At 36.7% G+C, this 22,812-nt stretch overlaps 1 long non-coding RNA gene and 1 pseudogene across 1 annotated transcript; both read left to right on the top strand.

Moving 5' to 3' along the window:
- The first annotated feature begins 5,604 nt into the window (after positions 1-5,604).
- Positions 5,605-8,362, top strand: LOC114629901. The gene is made up of 3 exons (XR_003712739.1): positions 5,605-5,662; positions 7,858-7,970; positions 8,276-8,362. It is a non-coding gene; the product is annotated as an uncharacterized LOC114629901 (long non-coding RNA).
- A 289-nt stretch (positions 8,363-8,651) lies between these two features.
- Positions 8,652-22,812, top strand: part of LOC114629894 — a 41,391-nt pseudogene continuing 27,230 nt past the window's right edge.

The following is a 22,812-nucleotide window of genomic DNA, read 5'->3' as shown; positions in this document are numbered from 1 at the left end:
AAAAAAAAATCACTCAAAATATTCAGGTTTACATGTTATGCTTCTCTTACAGGGAGCTACCATACCTCACAGTTCAAAGTGTTTTCTCAATCAGTAACATGAAAGTGACATGTAATTGCAATTTACTATGCAGCAAAAGTGACTCAAGAAAAGTAACATACGTGTCTATTTACCTCTGTATAGGCAATTGCTTACATTATTCTACATTTAACATTTGTACTCAGATAAAATACTTATGTATGTATAGGAATGTCACAGTGCAAGATGCTGCTAGCCTGGGCACAAAGTATTAAAATTATTTTGTGAAGACTGATGGTTGTATTAAAACTGTTGTGCCATTGTAAAAAAAAAAAAAACTTTCCTGTCACAAAATATCCAGGAAAACTGGGATACCATGAAAATGCCTAACCTAAGAATAATTGTAATAGAAGATGAAGAGTCCCAGCTCAAAGGCTCAGAAAAATATTCACAACAGAGTCATAGAAGATAATGTTCACAACCTAAAGAAAGAGATTCCTATGAACATACAAGAAGCTTATCGAACACCAATTAGACTGGGTCAGAAAATAAAATCCTCCTAGCACATAATAATCAAAACACAAAATCTGAAGAACAAAGAAAGAATATTAAAAGTGGCAATGGAAATGGCCAGGAAACTCACAAAGGCTTTCTTAGAAAGCCAGAATTACACCTCAACAGAGGTGTCTCAACAGAGACTCCAAAGGCTAGAAGGGCCTGGTCAGATACCTCGCAACCTCTAAGAAGTCACAGGTACCACGCCAGAATACTGTATGTAGCAAACTCTCAATCACCATAAATGGAGAAAACAATATATTTCAAGACAAATCCAAACTCAAACAATATCTATACACAAATCCACCCTACAGAAAATGGTAGAATGGAAACTCCAACATAATAAAGATAACTACATTTAAGAAAACACAGGAAATATGTAATTGTATACCATGAAAAAGAAGGAAAGCATATATATAAACACAAACACACATGTACACACTCACAACCCCCCCACCATCAAAATAACATAAAGTAACAATCACTGGTCATTAATATCTCTCAACATCGATGAATTCTATTCCCTCAACAAAAGGTCCAGGCTAACAAAATGGATTAAAAAACAGGATCCATCAACCTGCTTCATACAGTAAAGAGATACATTACCACAGAGAAAGCCCTGGAAAAAGTTTTGCAAGAAAATTGACCCAAAAAGGAAGCTTGGGTAACCTATTAATTAATAGATTAGTATCTATAAGAAGTAAATTAGATACTTACTTTAATATCTAATATAATAGACTTTTAACCAAAATTAATCAAAAGAGGCAAAGAAGGACAATTCATACTCATCAAAGGAAAAATACTACTAAGGTGATATCTCAATTCTGAACATCTCTGCCCCAAACACAAGAGTACCCACATAGGTCAAAGAAATACCGTTTAAATAGTAAGTCAGACCCCATATGTTAATAGTGGAAGACTTCAACACCCAACGCTCACAACTGACAGAACATCCAGGAAAAAAAACAAACAGAAATAATGAAACTAAGAGAAATTATGAATCAAATATACCTAACAGATATCTATAGAATATTTCTCCCTAAACACAAAAGAATATAACTTCTCAGCACCTCATGAATGGTCCTACAAAATTGAACATATAGTCAGTCAGAGAGCAAGCCTCAACAGATATAAGATAATTGAAGTAATGTTTTTTTATCAGACCATCATGGATTAAAGCTGGACTTAAACAACAGAAACAGCAGGAAGCCTACATATTCCTGGAGATTGAACAATTCTATACTCAATGATCTCTGTGTCAGGGAAGAAATAAAGAAACAAAAGAGTTTCTAGAATTCAGTTAACATGAAGACATAATATATCCAATTTTATGAGACACAGAACAGCTTGGCTTGGCCTCAAGGGCACTACGAAGATTCTCTCTTTCCCTTTTAATATTAGCATTTATTTTTATCATTAGGAAATATTGGACTATTCATGGTTAAAGTCAACGACAGGGGCATATTACGGGACTTTCCATTGGAAAAATAGAATTATGTTCTCTTTTGCTTAGTTTCCAATATAAACTCTCAAACAAATATATTTCCATAATATTCAACCAATGCTTAGACTAATATTATCTAGTCCTTCAGTATTCAGATAATTTAATAATTACTAGATTATCCACTTCTTTTTAAAATAGTTCATGCTGTACCTACTGGTAAGTATAAAACATGTCTGAGGACATGTTTGGAAATGTAGTGTCCTATGTGTACCATTGTGATTGTAGAGAAATTTTAATCCAGAAAAATGGCTGCTCTGGCAAGGACTCACATCCAAAGACCTTCTAGATCTGTGTAATCCATCTGGTATGCTACACCTTTAGCATCTTGCTGTAATACAGTCAGGATCTTAATATACAACATTGGTCTCTTGCAAAGTACTTAAAGTTAGTTTGTAGAAGAAAGCTGTCATGTTTGAAAGTGAACTCTAATTGATGGGCAGAGGATGTGGTAAATAGAGAAAGATTTGGAGGAATGAGTCAGAGATAAGATACACACAATTCTCATGAGAACAGACTGGAATGATAGGCTACTTAAGAGCAGAGAATTGTGAATCAGTAGTTGGAGGGCTGTAGTGGGAAATATTAAAAAGTAATCCATGCTACCACCAGCAAAGCAACTGCAGACAGGCCAGCCTGTTCTCAGAGCTCTGAAATCTCTCTTTCCACCCAACTCAATATGTTTCCAAAGCAGGAAGTTGCCACACCAGCCCCACACTTCCAAATTCCCATGGCTAGCTGGGATGCAGTTCTATCAAACCCACAATCTGCCACTATAACTTTCCCTGGAACTCAGTTGAGTCACTGCCTGCAAGAAAACACTACACAACCTTAGTTTAAAATTAGAACATGACACAATTGTTAGGTGCAGTAACTAGCATCTTAATTTGTAAGTTATTTTAAGTTTGGGTTAGGGTTAAGTTTAAGGTTAGGGTTAGGCCTGTCTGTTTGGCTGAGAACAGGCAGCCCTGTCTGCCAGTGTCTTGCTAGCAGAAGCATGGATGGTTTTGTTTTCAAAATATTTCATGATACAGGTGGCAAACCAATGCAGAACATTAGAATCCACTAGAAAGACTCTTAGCCTATGAGTTAAGAATTTGGTCTGGGCAATCAATGCAGGGTCCAGTCATGTGATGACTCAAACATGGGAACATTGAAACAAAGAAACAGGGCTCTGAGGATCCCTGCTGTGATTCAGAGAGCCAGAGAATGGAAGCTGCATATTTCTTGGGGTAGATATTGAATTGTGAATTTATAAAATTTGGATTATTTGCTTTTAGGATAGATTTATATACAGATTTTGTTTGGATCACGTTGGGAATTTTGCCTGTGGTTCAGAACTAGAATAGGGAAAATTACTGATTTTAAGTACAGAGCAGTGATAATTGACTGTTATAAACAGGTATTAATTAATAGAAGTCTGGGCTCCAAACAGAGAGCAGAACAGATAGATGGTATAACAGATATTAATAAAATAGATGTCTGTAGCTCCAGGAAGAGAGCATAACAGGATAAATGATATACTACAGTCTACAGGAAACTCACATTCTTTGAACGTGGGCTCCATGGAAATTAGGATTAAAATCCTGGGTTGACAAGCTTCCTGCTTCTTATATTAATAAATATTAATAAATTATTAATGTATTAATAAATGTGTAATTAAATTGTTTCTATAGCTAGAAGGAGAGAATACAGATTTTCAAAACAGCTAGAATTAAGAGGGTTTTGTTTGTTTTATTATTCCTCTGGAATACAGGCAGTATGCAACCTTCCCTGTTTGCTGAGTGAAGGATATGCTGATTTGGGAGAAAGGTTTTGTCTTTGAATTTTTAGAAAATATTATTAGTGTCTACATATCTTCCAGAGTTATATGGATTAGATTTGATAGAGGCAGACACCCCTGAGAATAAATTCAGGTGATTCAAATAAAAAAATAGAATTTGGGCTATTTCTCACATGACACGAATGAAGACTTATGATTGGAGCAGAATTTCATCCTAACTAGTCTGAACTCCCTACACAGACTAATACAATCTACATAGATATCATGATGATACTAAATTTTTGTTTTGAGATTTGTATATTACAAAATGTACAGCATTGGATAAACTTTCAGACATGCTGAACTGACCTGCTTGAACTCCTAATCTTATCGACTTTCTGTGGTATCCACTCATGACACAAATATCATCAGACACTATAACAATTGTGGTTGTAGCCTTTTTAAGGCCAACTAACTCCCTCATTTTTTCCACCCTTCCCCCTTCAAGCTATCTCAATACCTATAATTATCAGGAAGAAGTTATGAAGTATCACCATCCCAGTTCCCTGTCCTTGGGAGTTGGAGTTGTTATTCTAATGCTCTTTCTGGTGAATTTTGTAATGATCAGAATTTAATAGGAAATAGCTAGACTTGATCTTAGAGCCATAATCTCACTTGGTAGCAATCTTTAAATTGCAGGAACAGGGATTTCATTGGTATAAATTTTCTCTATTCTTAAGAAAATTTAAAAGTATGAGGCTTGGACCTAGTCATTCTATAAATGCAATTACAAAATGATCTGAGATTATTAAGCCTACGAGTTAATGGCCAGATAGCAAAGTCTTGGTTCTTTATTCATTGCTATGTTGTTTGTAAGATATTTTATTTGGAAATAGCTGAGAGTAGTCAACAGACAACAGTCCAGATTACTTTACACAGATAGATGGTTTTCAAAAACATCAGAAATCCACAGAATGTAACATTTAATATTATGTATTCACTTGATGTTGACACATAGCTGGTCTTAACAGCTCCCCACTTGTGAATTCAAAGAAACAGCTGAACATTTCTACCTCCAGGTGAGGTTGTACATTGCGGCTTGGTGGCCACTGGACAGAAATTGCTTATTTCATCTACAAACAAAATACTGACCAGTAAAAGGACCTACTATGCAGAATAATCTACCGATAATCTCTACCAAGAGAGGACAATCAGTCCTTCAAAATTCTATGTTACAAAGGTCTGTTTTTTGCTTCTTCAAGCAGCAGGTCCAGGCAAGAGGAGAGAGAGGTCCTGGTCCCACCAGGTCTCTTAAGAGCTGAACAAGATGGTTAGTGTCAGTGGCCCAAAGAAACACACCCAGCTGAGAGTCTTGTCAAAGCAGGAACTCAACTTTAATGTAACAATCTCTTGTTTATATAAACTTGGAACATAGAAAGGAGGAGTTTTGGTGAGGTGAAATGACTTAGGGAGTAGGGAAGGGTGACAGATTGAGGATATGTGGTGACTCACAGGGCCAACAGCAAAGCTTTACATCAGCAACAGCTGAGCAGAGTCAGGGCCAAACAGGTTCTGTTGAGTCATTCCTGTTCGGAAGTGACTAAAACAGGTCTCAAACTGGAGCCAGGCTTTGACTGTCCCACAAGGCCACAGAAACTCAAGCCAGGATCAGGTTTGTCCACAGGTCCAAATCAGGGCTGGAATGGGGCCAAACAGTCTGTCAGATGATCCTAGGACAGAGTGCTAAAGACTGATATTCCACTTCCTGACACACTGGGGCTGTTTATGTATACAGCTGTCTCTACAACTTGTCTCAGTTTTAGCAGGTATGTTAGATTTCCTATATTTTAAGATAATATTGGTCATTCTTAGATTTCTGACAGGATTAAAGACTACTTTTAGTCTCATAGCCAACTCAGAGTATTTAACATTGAGTAAATATATTTGAAAGGTTAGTTTTCAGACAGCATACAAGTTAAACCAAGACATAACAGATATAAAGCTATAAGCCTTTTTTAAGTTAACATGGGTGACAGAGTGCTTTATTTAATTGATAATTTGATAGACTGGGTGTTAGGTGTATCTTATACTTTATGAATTACAAAATGAAAATAGTTGTGCTCAATCTATATCTGAGAGAAAAGAGCATTTTAATTGGACAAAAAGGGAGAAATGTAGATTGCTGTCTTTGTGAGGTGAAGGCAGGCACAAGATAAGGCAAGATCCTATGCTTGGGCAGTGGAAAAGGAAGGAGGCTAAATATTTTAGATACAGGTACAGAAAGACAGCGAAACAGAAAAGGAGATGGAGAGGAGGAGACAAGGTAAAATCTATTGGAGAGGAAGTGGAATCAGAACCACACAATTCTAGGAGCCATACATATGGGGGATTTCTTAGACAGATAATTAAATAATATGTAGGGTGCATTTGACCAATCTAGGTATATAGCTTGTGTTTATATAGTTGTGTTTTGAGTTCATTGTATAGGCGTTTTGTGGGTTGAGAATTTACTACTATATATCTGACCGATAAACTACAAGCATCTAGAGACTTGATTTTGCCACAGTACATGGATTTGTGACAGCTAACCACTGTGGACAATGGCTGGGAATATGAGCAGAGAGTGCTGAGATGAGAACAGGCCAAGCTGGCCTGTCTGCCAGTGCCTTGCAGGCAGTAGTGTGGGACTTACATTTTTAAAAATATTTCTCATTACAGGGGACAGTTTAGTGAGTGAAGTTCTCTTGAGTTGAGTTTGTTCACAAGTTCCATTCAATTTGTGCAGTTTGTGCAGCAAAGTTCAGCAAAGGCAATTGAAGCCAGAGAATTAAAAGTAGACAGAAAATTAGAACAAATATTCAAAGTTAGTTTCAAGCTAACCAGAGCAAATCAGTGGGAAGTTGAGAAAAGCCCATTTGAATCAGTAAGCTTGGATAGGAGCTTGAGTCAAAACATATGAGTGGAAACAGCCAGGCCTGAGTTCAGATAGAACTTGAAAGGGTAAGATCATTCAGCAGTAAGCCTTTGATATAAAAATTACATTTGGTGAGTAAAAGTTATTTTTATACCTGGCTGGTTGCTTTTACAGTACTTGTTGTATTTTGGCAACATGACATAAACTTAGACATACTTAGGAAGTGTCCTCAGTTTAGAAAATGCCTCCATCAGCTCACTTCTAGAAAAGTTTGAGGCATTTTCTTAATTAGCGACTGATAGCCAAAATTACTCTGGTTGGTGTCACTCTTGGGTAGTTAGTCCTGGGTAGAATATGAAAGTGGGTTGAATAGTCTAGTAAGTGACATTTCTGCATAGTTTCTGCTTCAATTCCTGCACTCCACTCCTACCTTGATTCCCTGCCTTGACTTCTCTCAATTATGGGATTTGACTTGAAAGCTGTAAGCATAAATAAACCCTTTCCAACCCAAGTTGCTTTTGTCCATGGTCTTTATCGCAGAAATCACAATAGAACCCTAACTACGAAACCACTCTTTTTTCTGTACTGACTAGGAGAGTATATTTCTATCTCCTCCCTGACTGTTCACTTTAAAAGACTGTTTTCCTCAAGAGGAAATCATATTGAAGTGAAGATTGTAATAGAACAGGTTTAGAGAGTATCAGATTTCTTGATCTATCCTTATTGTATTTTGAGGTATTTTACATATTTTAATTTATTCAACACATGTGTGTGCTTGAGTGTAAGTATGTGCATTGCATGTGTGCTGATGGTCAGAGAGACCAAAAGTGAACACCAGATACCAAGATCTGGTAGTTGTGAAGCACCAAATGGCTGTGCTAAGAATTTTAAAAGGATCCTCTGTAAGAAGAGTAAGTTTCTTAACCACTTAGTCACTGGTCCGGCCCCAGTTTGAGGCACTTTTGTTGAGAGGCTTGCATGAACTATGCCATTTAGAAGAGGGCTACTAACAATGTTAAGGAATATTGTCTATTTTATATATATTTTACAACTGTTAAGTTAACCAAAATAATGAAAGGCAAAAATCTACTTTTCTTGGTATTGTAGGTTCATGGTCCAACTGGAATTATGAAAAAGAGTGTCTCAATAAATTAGAATGAAGAATGGAAGAGAAGTCAATCATTGATTTCTCCAACCGTCACCAGTGGAAACTAAAGGAGGTGAGAAAATAAAGTATGTTTTGTCATAGATGTAATCAATTCTATCTGAGGACAGGGAGAAGTAATGCCTTACTCTTCAAAGAGATGTTCCTTTGTGCATTACATTGCTAAGAAGGGTCATGCACTGGTTTGTTATGGATCTTCTTATTGTTATTGTGTCCCCTTTTTTGATGTTTCTTTCAGAGAACTTTGGTCTTATTCCTCCTGTAGCAATGTGACTATATTTCTTAATTTCAAAAATCTTGTTATTTGAGAAACATAGATGTTGACATTTACCATCAAAGTGTATTATATTTTGTACCTAGATGTTTCCCATCATCCAACACTATGGAGATGTGCTGGTGAAAAATATGAATCTTCAACTAGAGAAAGGCAAGCCCGTTACCATGAGAGAGTGAGTATTGATACATGTATTGGTTGGCAGCTCTGTCCCTTCTGGAGACTTCCCCTACATTTCAAGTACCTAAAATTATTCCAGACACAGAATAAGGAAGAAGTATGATGTTAACCTGCTGCGAGCCATGTTTTAAGAAACACCTTCCAGATTAACTTCAGAGAGTCTCCCTTTTATATCCATGAAACAAAATTAAATTAGCTGTTTCTGTCTCTTATTTTAGAAGTTAAATTATATAGTTTAGAAAGACAAAAATTTAGGTGAGCTACAGCTGTCAAGATTAAGAAATGCGAGAGGTGAGTACAGGAGATTCATCAGAGGTTGTTAGTTTGCCATGAGTTTTATTGTCTATAACTTTGAACAATTAAAACTTTAAGGTTTTCAGGGGATTTTAGGAAAATACCAACAAAAACAAATTTCTTCTACCTTTATTTAATCGAACTAAAGAGGAATAACTTTCTGGAAATGTTGTGGGTAGTAAAATCATGTTAAAATTTGAAGATACCACAGTAGTAAAATCAGGCTGCACTAATCATACTGCAGACAAATTGTCCTATAGCTCAGGAGCTGTGTTGGTCACATATTAAAGCCCCTGTCTTTCTACTCAGCATTTTTTGGTGCCTATAGCTTGGTTGTGATCATTAGCGCCTCATTTGGAGTGAAGGTGGATTCCCTCAACAATCCTCAAGATCCTTTTATGAAAAAAATCAGGAAACATTTTAAACTTAGCTTTTTCCATCCATTAATTTTCTCTGTGGGTATGTAGTTTTTTTTCAACTATAGTAAGTTTTGTAACTAGCATACACAGTACAACACACTTTATAACATATCCATACATAATTAATTCTCCCCCTTATTGGTTTCACCACTGTATGATCTGGTTCTATTATCCCCCTTTGTAGTTTCATATCACATGTGGTTATTCATTATTTCTACATACTTTGTTATTTGGATAATTTTGTTAGATGACCATGTAATTTCTGTCTTTGAACCCTCAATATCATGATTTATAATTATACATTTACATATTGAATCATTTTTCTATCTCTTGAATGAAATTTAAATTAATATCATTTACTTTTAATATTTGTCTGTTAATTTTGTCCTGGATAATGTATTTTAAGAGTAAGTGTAGAAGTCACTATTTTGTTGCAGAGTTTATTCTGTAATACTATATCTAGTTTTTGTTTTATGAAATTAAGTTCACATGTATATTGATACATATACATTTAGAGTTGTAATGTCATATGGATAATAGTTCCCTTAAAGTGAATAAAGTAGTCTATACACTTGTAATTAGTTTTGGTTTGATAACAGAATAGTAATGCATGTTCATTTCCTATGTTGATATTTGATGATTAGGTATATTTCTTGGATACAGCAAAACATATTATGATTGCTAATTCATTCTGCTATTCTGTGTATTATTTGTTTGTCTGTTTGTTTATTTGTAGACTAGCTCATTATCTTGGGTGGTATGTAGGCCAGATTGGAAGAAACTCATAGTGATCTGCCTGCCTGTCTATCCGGACTGCTGAGGTTAAAGGATGCATCACTACTTTCATCCTTAATCTGTGTCATTTGCTAAAGGAATCAAAACCAGTTATGTTCAGATTTCTTACTGAAAGGCATGCACTAGACATGCTTGTTTTACTGAATGGCACTTTCTAGTCTTGTTTCATTCCTCTTTTTTAACAACTGTCTTAGCAGTTTTAAAACTTTTTTCCTCTCTCACTCTTGGCTGCATTTACCTTTTCCTTCAGTCCAAATTTTCTTTCCATTATGTAATACAAGCAGGCTTCATTGTGAGTAATTCTTTAGGCAATTGATTAGGCTGATATATATATATATATATATATATATATATATATATATATATATATATAAAATCTTTTGATTGTAATCAATGGGATTTTGATATATTAATGTTATCAATAGCTCTTATATTTTAAAAATGTATTATAACTTTCAAAGATTCCCTAGCTTTATTCTTTTCAATGGAAAACACAGGAGTCATGGTGATAGACTTCTGTTTATATATGTGTTAGTCTGTCCTGTTGTACCTTCCAGTTCACTTCGTAATTTTGTGTATTCACCACTTTATCTTTAATGGGAAATGGGAAATTTCTTCTCTGGTCTTACCTGTGTGGTATTCTTTATCCATTTTTAAAATTTGAATGAACTTTTATTTTCTACAGTTTTAGAACTTCTGTTTTGTAATTTTATTGAAAATATGAGAGAGTTTTCTCTCCATTTGACATAGAATTTGTGTCATTGTTTTATGCTGGAAGTCATGGAATTATTTATCTCTCCAAAACTTACATGTTCCATTAAACTGATTAACAGATTCATTAATAATCATGACTGAATGGTTCTCCAAATCTGATTTGCCTTCATGGTTTCAAAATTTGTCTTCATGAGCACTTTATTTCTGAGACTCTGCAGAACTGATTGATGATTTTTTTGTTGTTGTTCATCATTTCACTTTGATTTTCTTCTCGAGATCTCTTTATCAAATTCCACTTTAATATTCTAATTCAATATCTTTATTTCTTTCAGGTTTAGTATTAATTTAAAAGATAGGCTTGTGTTCTTTGAATTCTTTAAACATATTTATAATTACTTCAATTACTTATTTTGTATTTTATTACATTTTGTATATTTGTGGTTAATGTAACATTGAAGGATATGGATAAAGTATGCTTTAGAACTGAGCAATGCCCATCTGTGGTTATATCAATGGTTACATTTTGTTAATTTTTTTTGTTAATTCATGTCATTTTTCTGCCTTCATTTGGAGTTTTTCTCACAGTTCAGGAAAGTCTAGGTTGTAGTACAATTGTGGTGATGTTTTCTTCTGCTAGGCCTGAGTTCAGTGCTCCAGGCTCTCATCCCAGTGATTCTCTGAGAGTTGATCAGTCTTTGTAAAATAAATTTTCTATCAATCAATAAATATTCTGTCAATAAAGTAGTGATTGATTTTAAAAAGGTCATTAGTCATTCTTTAAATTCCAATCATGTTAGGGAAAAAAGACTAAGTTCTTTTTATAATGATGTGTTAGCTACTGTAGGTAGAAAAGGAAATAGATTGAAAAGAAAAAAGAAATATGCCATGATGATTTTAGTGATTAAGAGATTGTTTCTAAGCATGGAGAAGCAAAAAAAAAAAAAACATTTAAGAAACATATGATCCAGTGAAAAACTGTGGGGAAGATTTGGGCATTTTGGTTTAAGATAAACTGAGAAAATGGGAATACTTTGTACACTTACACCATTCAAAACAGTTCCATCTCTTAAAAAAATTAGTCTCAGAGATCCTATACACCAGGACAGTCTATGTTACTAAGAAATAAGAAAGGATATACAAAAATTTTCAATTTTAAAAATTTCAAAAATACAAATTACATAAAATATGAAAATTGAGAAATTAGGTTGATTTTCTACATTGATCTTGGATATGATATAATGAGAAATAGCTGTAGAGGTAAATGACAATGCAGTGGAGCTCTTACATTATTAAATATCTTATTGCTCTAACTAGAACTTCAGGTACTATATTGAAGAGATATTCAGAGAGTGTACAGACTTGCCTTTTCCCTGATTTAGTAAAATTGTTTTAAATTTTTCTCCATTTAATTTGATGTTAGCTTTTTGCCTTAACTCTTTATTGTGTTAGGTACATGCTTTGAATCCCTGATCACTCCAAGACTTTTAACATAAAAGGGTATTAGATTTTGTCACAGGCTTTTTCACTGTCTAGTGAGATGATCATAGTTGTGTAGTAGTTTCTGTCCATTTGTTTATATGATAGATTACATTGACAGGTTTTGTGTACTGAACTACCTCTGAATCCCTGAGATGAAGTACACTTTTTCATGGTAGGTGATATATTCTTGAATTTGCTTTGTGAGTACTTCATTGAGTATATTTGCATCAACATTCATAGGAAAATTTAATCAGATATTCTCTTTATTTGTTTACTCTTGGTGTGGTATAGGTATTAGGATTACTGTGGCCACAAAGAATGAGTTTGGTAATATTCATTTTGATGAGTTTTTGGAATAATTTGAGGAGTTTTGGTGTTAGCTGTTCTTTGATAGTCTGGTTTAACTCTGCAATAAAATCATCCTTTTCTGGGCTTTTTCAATTGAGAAACTATTAATGACAGCTTCTTTTCCATAAGGATTATAATCTATTTAGTTTACCTGATTTTGATTTAACTTTGGTAAGTGGTATCTTTTTAGTAAATCATCCATTTTGATTCCAATTTTGTGGAATACAGGTTTTTAAGTAATACCTAATGATTTTTTTCAATTTCCTCAGTGACTGCTGTTATGTCTTCCTTTTCACTTCTGATTTTGTTAATTTGGACACTGTTTATTTGCCTTTTGGTAAGTTTTGCTAATGGCTTCTCTGTCTTGTTGATTTTCGTAGAAGACCAGATCTTGATTTCGTTGATTCTTTGTACTGTTCTGTTTGTTTCTAATTGATTGATGTAAGTCCCAAGTTTGACTACTTCCTGCCATTTGTTTCTTTATGTTTTAGGACTTTCATGTGTGCTGTTAAGTTGCTAGTATGAGATCTCACATATTTATTTATGAAGAAATGTAGTGCTATAACATTTCCTCTTAGCACTGCTTTCATTATTTGGGTATGTTGTGCCTTCATTTTCATTGAATTCTAGAAATGCTCTGATTTATTTCTTCTTTGACCCAGTGTTCATTGAGTATGTGTCTAGGCATCTTTTTTACTGAGTGTATGGTCAGTTTTGAAGATTTTTTTAAGGTGCTGTGAAGAAATGCTATTCTTTTGTGTTTGTGTGACATGTTATGTAGATATCTGTTAGCTCTCTTTGATTCATTTCATCTATTACTTTCATTGTATCTCTGTTACTGTATCACTTTAGCTTTTATTTTGATGACCTTCCATTGGTGAGAATGGGATGTTGAAATCTCCTACTATTAATGTGTCGGGCTCAATGTGTGATTTAGGCTTTAGCAATGCTTCTTTTATGAACATGGGTTTGTTTGCTTGAAAATAATTTTCCTGCCATTTATTCAGAGTTACTGTCTATCATTTTTGCCTAGGTATGTTTCTTGTATGCAGCGGAATGGTTGATCCTATTTTCACAACTGCTCTGTTAGCCCATGTCTTTTTATTGGCAAATTGAGTCCACTAATGTTTAAATATATTAATAACCAATGACTGTTAGTTCCTGTTAATTTTATGTTGAGTGTGTGTGTGTGTGTGTGTGTGTGTGTATGTGTGTGTGTGTGTGTGTTTGTATGTAGAAAAATGAATCTATCCTTTCAGTTTTGCTGGTGAGAAATTAATTTTTATTTTTACTTGGGTGTAGTTATCCTCATTCAGTTTGAATTTTGTTTTTAGTATCTACTGTAGGGCTTGATTATTGGAAAGATATTGTTTAAATTTGCATTTGTTATGTAATATATTGGTTTATCTATGATGTTTGAACCTTTTGCTGAGTATAGTAATCTGGGCTAGCATCTGTCTACACTTGGTGTCTGCTTCTCATCTGTCCAGGACATAAGGCTTTTAGAATCATTGTTGAGAAGCCAGGTGTTATTCTGGTAGGTCTGCCTTCATATATTTGTTGTCATTTATTCCTTGCACCTTTGAATATTCTTTCTTTGCTCTGTCTATTTAGTGTTTTCATTATTATGTAGCATGAAGAGTTTTCTTTTCTGGGCAAATTTTTTTCATTAATTTTTTCATTAATTTTCTAAGTTTTGGAAACATATGTGAAATATCGGTATTATCTGTTAAATACTTCAGAAATCTCCACCATGAGTCTTTCTGTAGCTGAATTCTTTTTAGTGAATATGTGTTTTTATTTAAAAGTCAATTACTTTTTGTTATGATAGACTATATGTTATAATTATATTCATTTCTAACACAATGTTTTCTGTTGTTTTATTTCACCTAAATTGTTGAAATTTGCCATTATTAAATAACTGTCAAAATTTAAATTTGTATTTTCATCATATTTGTTTCTTTTCCTTGTAGCACTCTTTCCATTTCTTAAGCGAATATATAACAAACTAAACATCTCCATATTTTCAAGTGATGCTATAACATTTTTTAAAAAAATTGTAGAGAAGACAAAAAAAGTCAGCTTGAAAACAGCCAAGAGACAACAAATGACAAAATTTATTTCAGTTCAAAGGCAATGATGTCAAAAGTCACACATTCCTGAAAGAAAACCCTATTGAGATATATGATTAATTTAGTCTGTTTAGTTTGAGTTGTAGCTTGCTTAGAACTTGGGCAGTTATATTTGACCATAGAGAATGCCGGTTGTATAACCAAGTTTTGCCTAATCCAGCTCACATACTGGACAAGAGATGTTGAGAGAAAAAACTTCTAGCAGAAGTTTGTGAAGGAGTCAGGATTGTGCCTGAAATGTCACCAGTTATTTTCTAGTAATATGGGTATTGGAGCACTTGTAGGTACTCATATAAAATCCAGCAATTAGAGCTAAAAACAGCAGTCAATCATTATGGGATGTGGGTTAAGAATATGTCAAGGAAATGATAGATTGACATATTCTGTGTGCAGAATTTCTATCTAGACAAGTGCCTATGACAGGAGATAGAGCTATAATAGTTCATCCAGAGGCTTGTGCTCATCAACTAGAGATGCTCAGAATCAGAGAAAGCAATGAAAACTAAAGATGGGCATGGCAGCATGATACTAGACCATAGTACACTTCTTGTTCTCCAAAATCTAATGATGAGTTTTGTTTTACTAGTGATTCAGGCAACAGTAGCTATATTCTAGCCTTAAATAAGTTATAGCCTCATATGTGCATTTAAGTTCATAAAATTTCCATTTTCAAGCTCCCAAAACATATATATGACTTTGATATTTCTGTTTGCTTTCAGAAACCAGTAGATTTTCTTCAGGTAATGATAAACTCACAGAATTCAAAAACTGTTGAGGATTCCCATAAAGGTAACTAAGGATACATTAAGATCTAAAGGATATGCACAGAAGAAGGGGCTGGTTCTTAACATATAAAGGGGTATTCAAGTAGAGAAATCAGACTGTTAAATTTCAGAAAAACACAGACATGTTGTAATATGTACAGCAGCCTAAGGAAATTTCTAAAAAGACATAGTATGAGAATGCTCATATACTTAAGATTACTGTGCCATCTATCTATAACAAAGAATCTATGTGCATGAAATTTCAAAAGTCTAGCTAACTAACAAAGATCTGATTAGTTACAAAACCAGTTGATGTCCCTCATACAGGGGAAAATATCATGAGGACTTATCCATAGATAACAAGCTACAGTGATAATGAATCTTCCCCAAGAATGAAATCCCTGAATGGATATTAAACATCATGATATCAATCCTAGAAACAAATATATGCAAATGTCACTGAGTAAATTCATTGGATAATATGTTTATGATTATTCATTTGTGTGTATGTTACAATGATGCTCAAGGAAGTGGAGGCCATGGATTTGGAAGTAAGTGGGGATGTGACATGGGAAGAGTTAGAGGGAAGTTTGGGGATGAAGAAAAGATATACATAAACAGTATCTAATTTATAGTAATTTTAAAGCCATGACTTTTTAGCCCAAAACTCTTCTATGATATATGCATTTCCTACAACAGCGAAATGCTGTTTCTCAGCCTCATGCAGAGCCATTGAATTAGAAACTTCTCTGATTCCATGGCATCAGTCAGGAGATAGACTGTCTAAATAACAACATTCACTGTGGTGTTCATGGCATAAATGTTTGTCAATTTAAGAGTCTTAGAAATCTTATTTTTCTTTCATTTTTTTCTAGTATACTAAGAATGAAAGAAAACACTGTGAGTGTACAATTTCCTGTTCATTCTTTTACCCATTGTCATTGGCTTTAATATTTTAATGCTGTCAGTTGTTTGGATTTGGATTTACTTTTTTTTTATACCTTACTACTTTAATAACTGTAAAACTATAATTGTCATAATTTATCACTTATTCTATATTTGATGTCACTATCTAGTTAACAAATAGTATTTCTATCTGATTTGTTTGCTTCTGTCAAATATAGTGTTTTCCTAACAGATTTTACATATTTGGAAATTCATCTTTTTAAACATTATTTATATTGTGTGTGTTCTCTAAGTTTGGTGAATTTGCCCTTTTCATGGACTTCTAGAATGTTCTCTATAAAATATTAGATGCAGAAGTTAAAAATTCTTGGAAAATTTTCATTTCATAGCGCCACAGAGGAGAAAGTAGGAGATATACTTGATATTCTTGATCCTATAAACAAATACATACCACATAATTAACATCCCCATTGAAGTAGTAGATTTATCATAACTGATGAGTATACATTAACATACACTTACTACATAACTTTCTATTTTACATAAGTTTTAATTCATAGCCTAAAATCTTTGATATTTTGATAAATATGTGATGTGAACATACAATTCAATTATTATTACATACAGAAATTTGTCTTTTCAAAATCTATGTCATTTACCATAACTTTGAGAGTTTCATACAAGCATGGAAAAAATTGATTCAGTTTCTCACAAATTTCCTCCTGAATCTTCCCATAACTTTTTTTCTAAGTTTATATCCTGTCTTTTTACCAAAGCCTACTGAGTCCTATTAGAGCTGCTTGTATGTAATGAATATAGATACATTTACAGTTGTGTAAATGCAGCCCTAAGTAAAATCTCTGAATGTATTTCCTAAAGAAAATTGGCTCTTCACTTCTTAATATCTACCTATTTCCATCAGCTCTTCATTTATGTGTGGCACACCAAAAGCTCTCCCCTACCCATGCTGGAATTTTGTCTGGCTTGATCTTACATAAGTCTCCTAGATCCATCCCATTTCCTGAGTTCCTGTTTGCTAGGACCCTGTCATCTCAAGAAAGTGCTGCAGACATCCACCACCTCTGACTTTTACCGTCTTTCTCTTTATTCCTGGATAAGCTCTGGGCCATTGAACTTGTACTGGAATGGGTGTGATGAAAATGTCTAATTGAGATCTCTAAGCATCATGAAACCTCCAATTCTAAGCATGCTCATCAGTTCAGGTCTCTGTTATTGTCATCTGTTAAAAAAGGAAGCTTCTCTCATTAAGGATACTAGATGTATTAACATTGAAGGAAAAATATAAAAACTTTGAGAACTATCTATTACTGTGTCTATAAAAGTATTAGGTTCTCTCACAGGGTCTATGACACATTCAGAAATGAACCCTTGGCCCAGCTGCAAAGACCAAGATTGAGTTCTTTCCTAACATTATGTCACAATTCCACCAATAGACATATCATGGAAGAATACAAGTTACTATTTTGCCTTACAGGGTTTACAGCTAGGTAACACTATTGATCACCATGTGATCATAGATGGATGCACAGAACCATTCTTTACTCTGAAAGTTCACATCTGGAAGCTTTCCATATTGCAGAAAATCTTGATTTCTTTATGTTCATGATATTATTATTTAGTGCTTTCAGCAATAGTATTACTATAAATTTTGGAGAATAATCAAGACGATCGTCATAGACAGTAATGTTTTATGCCTGAAAACCAGAAACTAAGAAAAAAAAAAGATAACCTGTTTATTGGACACAATCTTTCTTTGTGAACAAATGTCCAGGAGAACCTTTGTCTGTGTGTAAAAAGGTAAGTCAGTTTAAACCGCTTTCATTGATGTATATAAATAACTCATAGTAGCAGGTTTCCATGTGATATTTTCTAGGATTTTGGTCTTAGTTATCACTGCTCTACCATGCTCCTAAACTTTCCTGTATCATTACTTTAGTTTCCTCCATTGTACCCTCTATGCACTTGTCCTCTTTCCTATAAACAACCTAATGAGATTATCAGTTATGAGATTTATGGCTTATAGGGCTATTTACAGACACATAATAAAAGGCAAAACTAGCATCCATATATGAGAAAGGACATCATATATAATATGCCTTTCTGGGTTTATGTTATCATGGGCAGAATAAGTATTTCCAGCTTCATCCATATCTCTGTGAAGTTTACAATCTCAGTTTTCATAAGACAGATATTATATTGGACTATTGTAGTACTTTATGTTATTTTAATCAATTGATGGATATCTATCTGCTTTTGGAACTAGAACATAGTTGAGTATAGATATAAGCAAGTATTCTTACAGTAGGATTAAGAGTAATCTGAGAATATGCCCAATAGTAGTATGTAGTAAATTGTATTTAATCTCACATTAGATTTCTACTCTACCTTTGGTTATTTAGTGTGGGACCATTTCCAGATGGGCCCCACGAGGATCTCTGGCCAGGCTGAGGACAGGGTGCGATCAGAGGCTGTCTGCGGGCAGCCCAAGATGGGTGGTGAGCAGGCAGGGAGAGTTCGCTCCTGCCCTGCCCCCAAAACCGCATCTCAGCGCCTCCGAGGCCCCGCACAGAGAGGGGAAAAGTGTTACAGATCTTTGAAGTGTGCAGGCTGGCCCTCAACGGGGGAGGAATCATGACAAAAGCTCTCCAACAGAGGGAAGGATCTCACACACATTTACTTTTGAGCTTGGCCAATATATACAGTTTTTGGGGTGGCAACAGGTAACCCCTATTGGCTTGGTCTGAGAGCTTGGGAAAGCCTCATTTGCATGAAGGTGCTACTCCTACATGATCACTGGCCATGGAACTCTCTGTGGGAGGGGCTGTGGGGAGCTGAAGCTAAGATAGCCAGATGACTTTGGGGAGCTTAAAGCACCTCCCGCCCTAATGGCCTTCTTCAGACCAATGTGCCGGGGCTTCCAGGGCTTTCTACAAAGGTTTCTGGCCTTTTCTCATAGCCCACTGCACCACAACTCTTCCTTTTTCTTTTATAAAGGAGAGGTGTCATCAGAATAAGTGTCTCCTATGTTGGGAAGAGTTAGATACTAAACCAAGACTTGATTGGTAGTCACTTTTGCAATGTTACTCATTTGTTGCTTTAAAAATTGAATGAGGCAAGGTGCCAGGAGAAATAAAGCTCCAATGGCTAGTATGGGGCCAAGGAGGGGAAGAATCCAAGCCATCAAGGGGTTAGAGTACCAAGGGGTAGGAGTGTTGGGAGCATAGCATTACTGGAGGTTCCTCTGGAGCTCCTTGAGCATTTGTACATCTAGTTCTACCAGCCCAGATTCATTGACATGGAAGCCACATTCTTCCCTCAACAAAACACAAGTCCCCCCATGTTCACCAGTCCAGGGCCCTCCGGTTTTGGAGAGCCACTCCTGCTAAAGAGGTTAGGGATTCAAGGCTGTCTGTAGTAGAGGCCATTGCCTGGTCAAGCTTGTCCTGGAAGTCGCCAGTCAGATGCTATGTTTGGACAAGGGCTGCTACAGCAGTTCCAGTAGCACCAATCGAAGCAGCAAGGCCTAGTCCAATGAGCAGAGGGATGAAGATTTTCCTCTTCTGTCGGCTTCCTCCCATCTGCAAGGCAAGTTCTTTGGGTTCATAGAGATAAACCTGGGGAACAACAATCACGGGGGTGCAGGAGCCCTGAAAATGAGGGTTCATACAGGCACCTGTAGTGCCTTTGCACCAGAGGAGGGCAGGAGGGCTAACACATACTGATTTGGTGATGGTGATGTCATGGGCACATGTGAGATGGGCTTTTGAGGAGGGTCCTACAAGGCAAAGAGGTGGGGGTAGGTCAAAGAGAGGAATATCCTGCGTTTTCCTCATGGGCAGGGGTCCATGGAAGTCGTAAAGGGAAAAGTTAATGGGAACTTCCATTAATAATGGCTGGGAGAGAGAGGCACAAAAAAAGCATTGGGAAGAATTGGGGTGGGTTGTTAAGGGAAGGAGGTCCGCTGTATATTGAATGTACTGCGGCCAGGAGAGGGTAGCTTGTAGTTCACCCGGAGACTGGTTTTCCTCTTGGATAATATTAGCATGGGTAAAGGCAGATGTGGGGGCAGGGACAAGTTCATGGGAGATGTGTAGGTCAGCTACTGGGCATCTAGCATAGCCATTGGGGTGAAGTTTACCCATGACTCCGGTTCACCAATATTCGCTCCAGGGATCACTGATGGAAAGCTGAAAGTGAGTTTTAAGGTTGGTGAGCATGGTGCCAGCATGGCTGGTGGATTTCATCCTGCAGCTCCAATATCTGCAACCTCCATATTTGGAGACCTCCTGGAGATATTCACTTGTGCTTTGGTAAGGGAAGCAGAGAAAAGGGCTGGGGGTAGTGGAGATGGATTCAGGGTGTAGGGGGATCTCAATTTTGGTTCGACATCCTTCAAGTGGGCTGTCCTGGGTTCCTATAACCTTTTTGTGTCTGTTGTACGTTTCCTAAGCATAGAATCTCCAGTGGTAGGTGTTGGGAAGGCTAGGGAGAGGCTGGGTGGTAGCAGAGTTAGTGTGAAGAATGACAAAAACTGCCAAAAGAATGGAGGAGAGGGGGGCTTGTGGAGGGCACATGGCCTGGGCAGCTGTCATTAGATCATGGATATCCTTCCTGTTGCTCCTCTGGGCATGGTGTCTCCTCTGCCTTCTCCTCCTCTTCCTTGGTTCTTGATCTGTCAGTGAGAGGTGGGCCATCTTCTTGGTTGGTGGGGTGGTGTCGGACATTTCTGGCAGGGACCCAGATAGACTTGGGTTGGTCCTGTGGAAAGACACAAGCAAAACCCCTCCTGGTTGTAAGGAGGGGGTCTGGTCCCTTCCAAATTCCATCTAAAGGATCTCGCCATCGTACCAGGATAGGGGGAGCTAGCTTTGGTGTGTGCCAATGGATAGAAATAGGAGAGTATCTGGAGGTTCTGTAGGTGTTAAAATATGTTTAGGTTAACCAGGGCCATCATTCATGTACATTAGGGGGATAAGTGGTGTTTTGTTGTTTCAGGAGTTGGGCCTTCAGGGTCTGGTGTGTTCTTTCTATTATTCCTTGGCCCTGAGGGCTGTAGGGAATTCCTGTATGATGGGCAATTTCCCAGCGTGCGCAGAAGGTTTTAAATTGAGCACTAGTGAAGGCGGGGCCACTGTCAATTTTTATCTGTTGAGGAATGCCCATGATGGCAAAGGTAGAGAGCATATGATAAATTAACCTTCTTGAGTTTTCATCTGTCTGGGCTGTAGCCCATATAAAATGTGAGTAAGTATCTATGGTGACAAAAACATATTTTTGTCTACCGAATTGGGGAACATGGGTAACATCAATTTGCCATAAGGCATTAGATTTGAGGCCTCGTGGATTAGTGCCCATGATTTGTAAAGCTGGGGTGGTAACAAGGGAAGCACAAGAGGCACATGTTTTTATTATTCTTTGGAGCTGAGCAAGGGGGATATGGGGGAAGCGAGCATGAAGCCCCTTTAGATTTTTATGTGTGTGTGAATGAAATTGGTCTGCTTGCTCAGTGGAGGCTATGAATGTCCCTGTTGAGGCAGTTTGGTCAGCGAGTGCATTTCCCTTAGATATAGGACCTGACAGGGTACTATGAGATCGGATGTTGTAACGGCCGTTTCTTTTGTAACGGCTGTCAGGTTCTGCTACTTTGTAAAGGCCAGCCGGTTCTGCTGCTCCGGTCCGCAGGTCAGGGTCTAGCAAGAGAGAGAGTGGGGACGGAGGAAGGGCGAAAAAGGGGCGAGAGACGCAAAAGATAGATACAAGACAGAGTCCGGTGGAGTCTCTTCAAGTCTCTTCTTTATTCTCCTCTCTTCTTCTATATTCTCCTCACTCCTTCCACCTTTCACCTTCTCACTCTTTCCACCTTCTACCTCCCACCTTCTACCTCCTACCTCCTACACATAGAAAGGAAATCCTGGGTATTTATACCCTTTACCACGTGACTTGCCCTCGTGGACAAGCTCAACTGAAGGCACTATGTCATGTGCCTTGTAGCCATGGATACCAGGAGCACCTTTCAGCTGGGGGCACTAAACAGTGTAACAAGATGTTCATCAGAGTATGCTCAGCTATTGCAGGCTGTTGAAAACAAGTCTCTTGTCAGGGTATATGGCTCGAGATGGCTGTAAAGATGATAGCCACTTTTGGCTAAGAGTCAGCTCCCAACAGGATGTCCTGGATATAGATGAGGGAGGCTCTCTTCTGTAGGAGGGCAGAGACCTGTATGAGTAGAGGGGAGAGTGGGTTGTCATCTAGTTTGACACATGATCTTGACAACCATGGAAGCAAATTGACAGCATGTACACTGTCTGAAAAGAGGTGAAGGGGGCCTTTGCCTTCTTTTAGAGCTAGGTAAATGGCATATAGTTCTTTATATTGGGGGGAGTGGTGTGGGAGCTCTTTGCATCAGAGGATAAGGGGCTCTCTTCCCCATCAGTAAATATTGAGGGGGCTACTGCTATTGGCTCTCTGGAGAATAGTTTGGGGGTAGCCACCATAAAAGCAGGAGGGCAGAGGCCCATTTTTCATCAGGATAATGATTGTCAATTTGTCCTGGGAACCCTATTAAGCTGAT

This window comes from Grammomys surdaster, unplaced genomic scaffold (assembly GCF_004785775.1).
Source record: "Grammomys surdaster isolate TR1022 unplaced genomic scaffold, NIH_TR_1.0 320, whole genome shotgun sequence".
NCBI classification, from domain to species: Eukaryota; Metazoa; Chordata; class Mammalia; order Rodentia; family Muridae; genus Grammomys; species Grammomys surdaster.
Note: the sequence above shows the minus strand (reverse complement) of the source record. Positions and strands in the feature narration are given on the sequence as shown.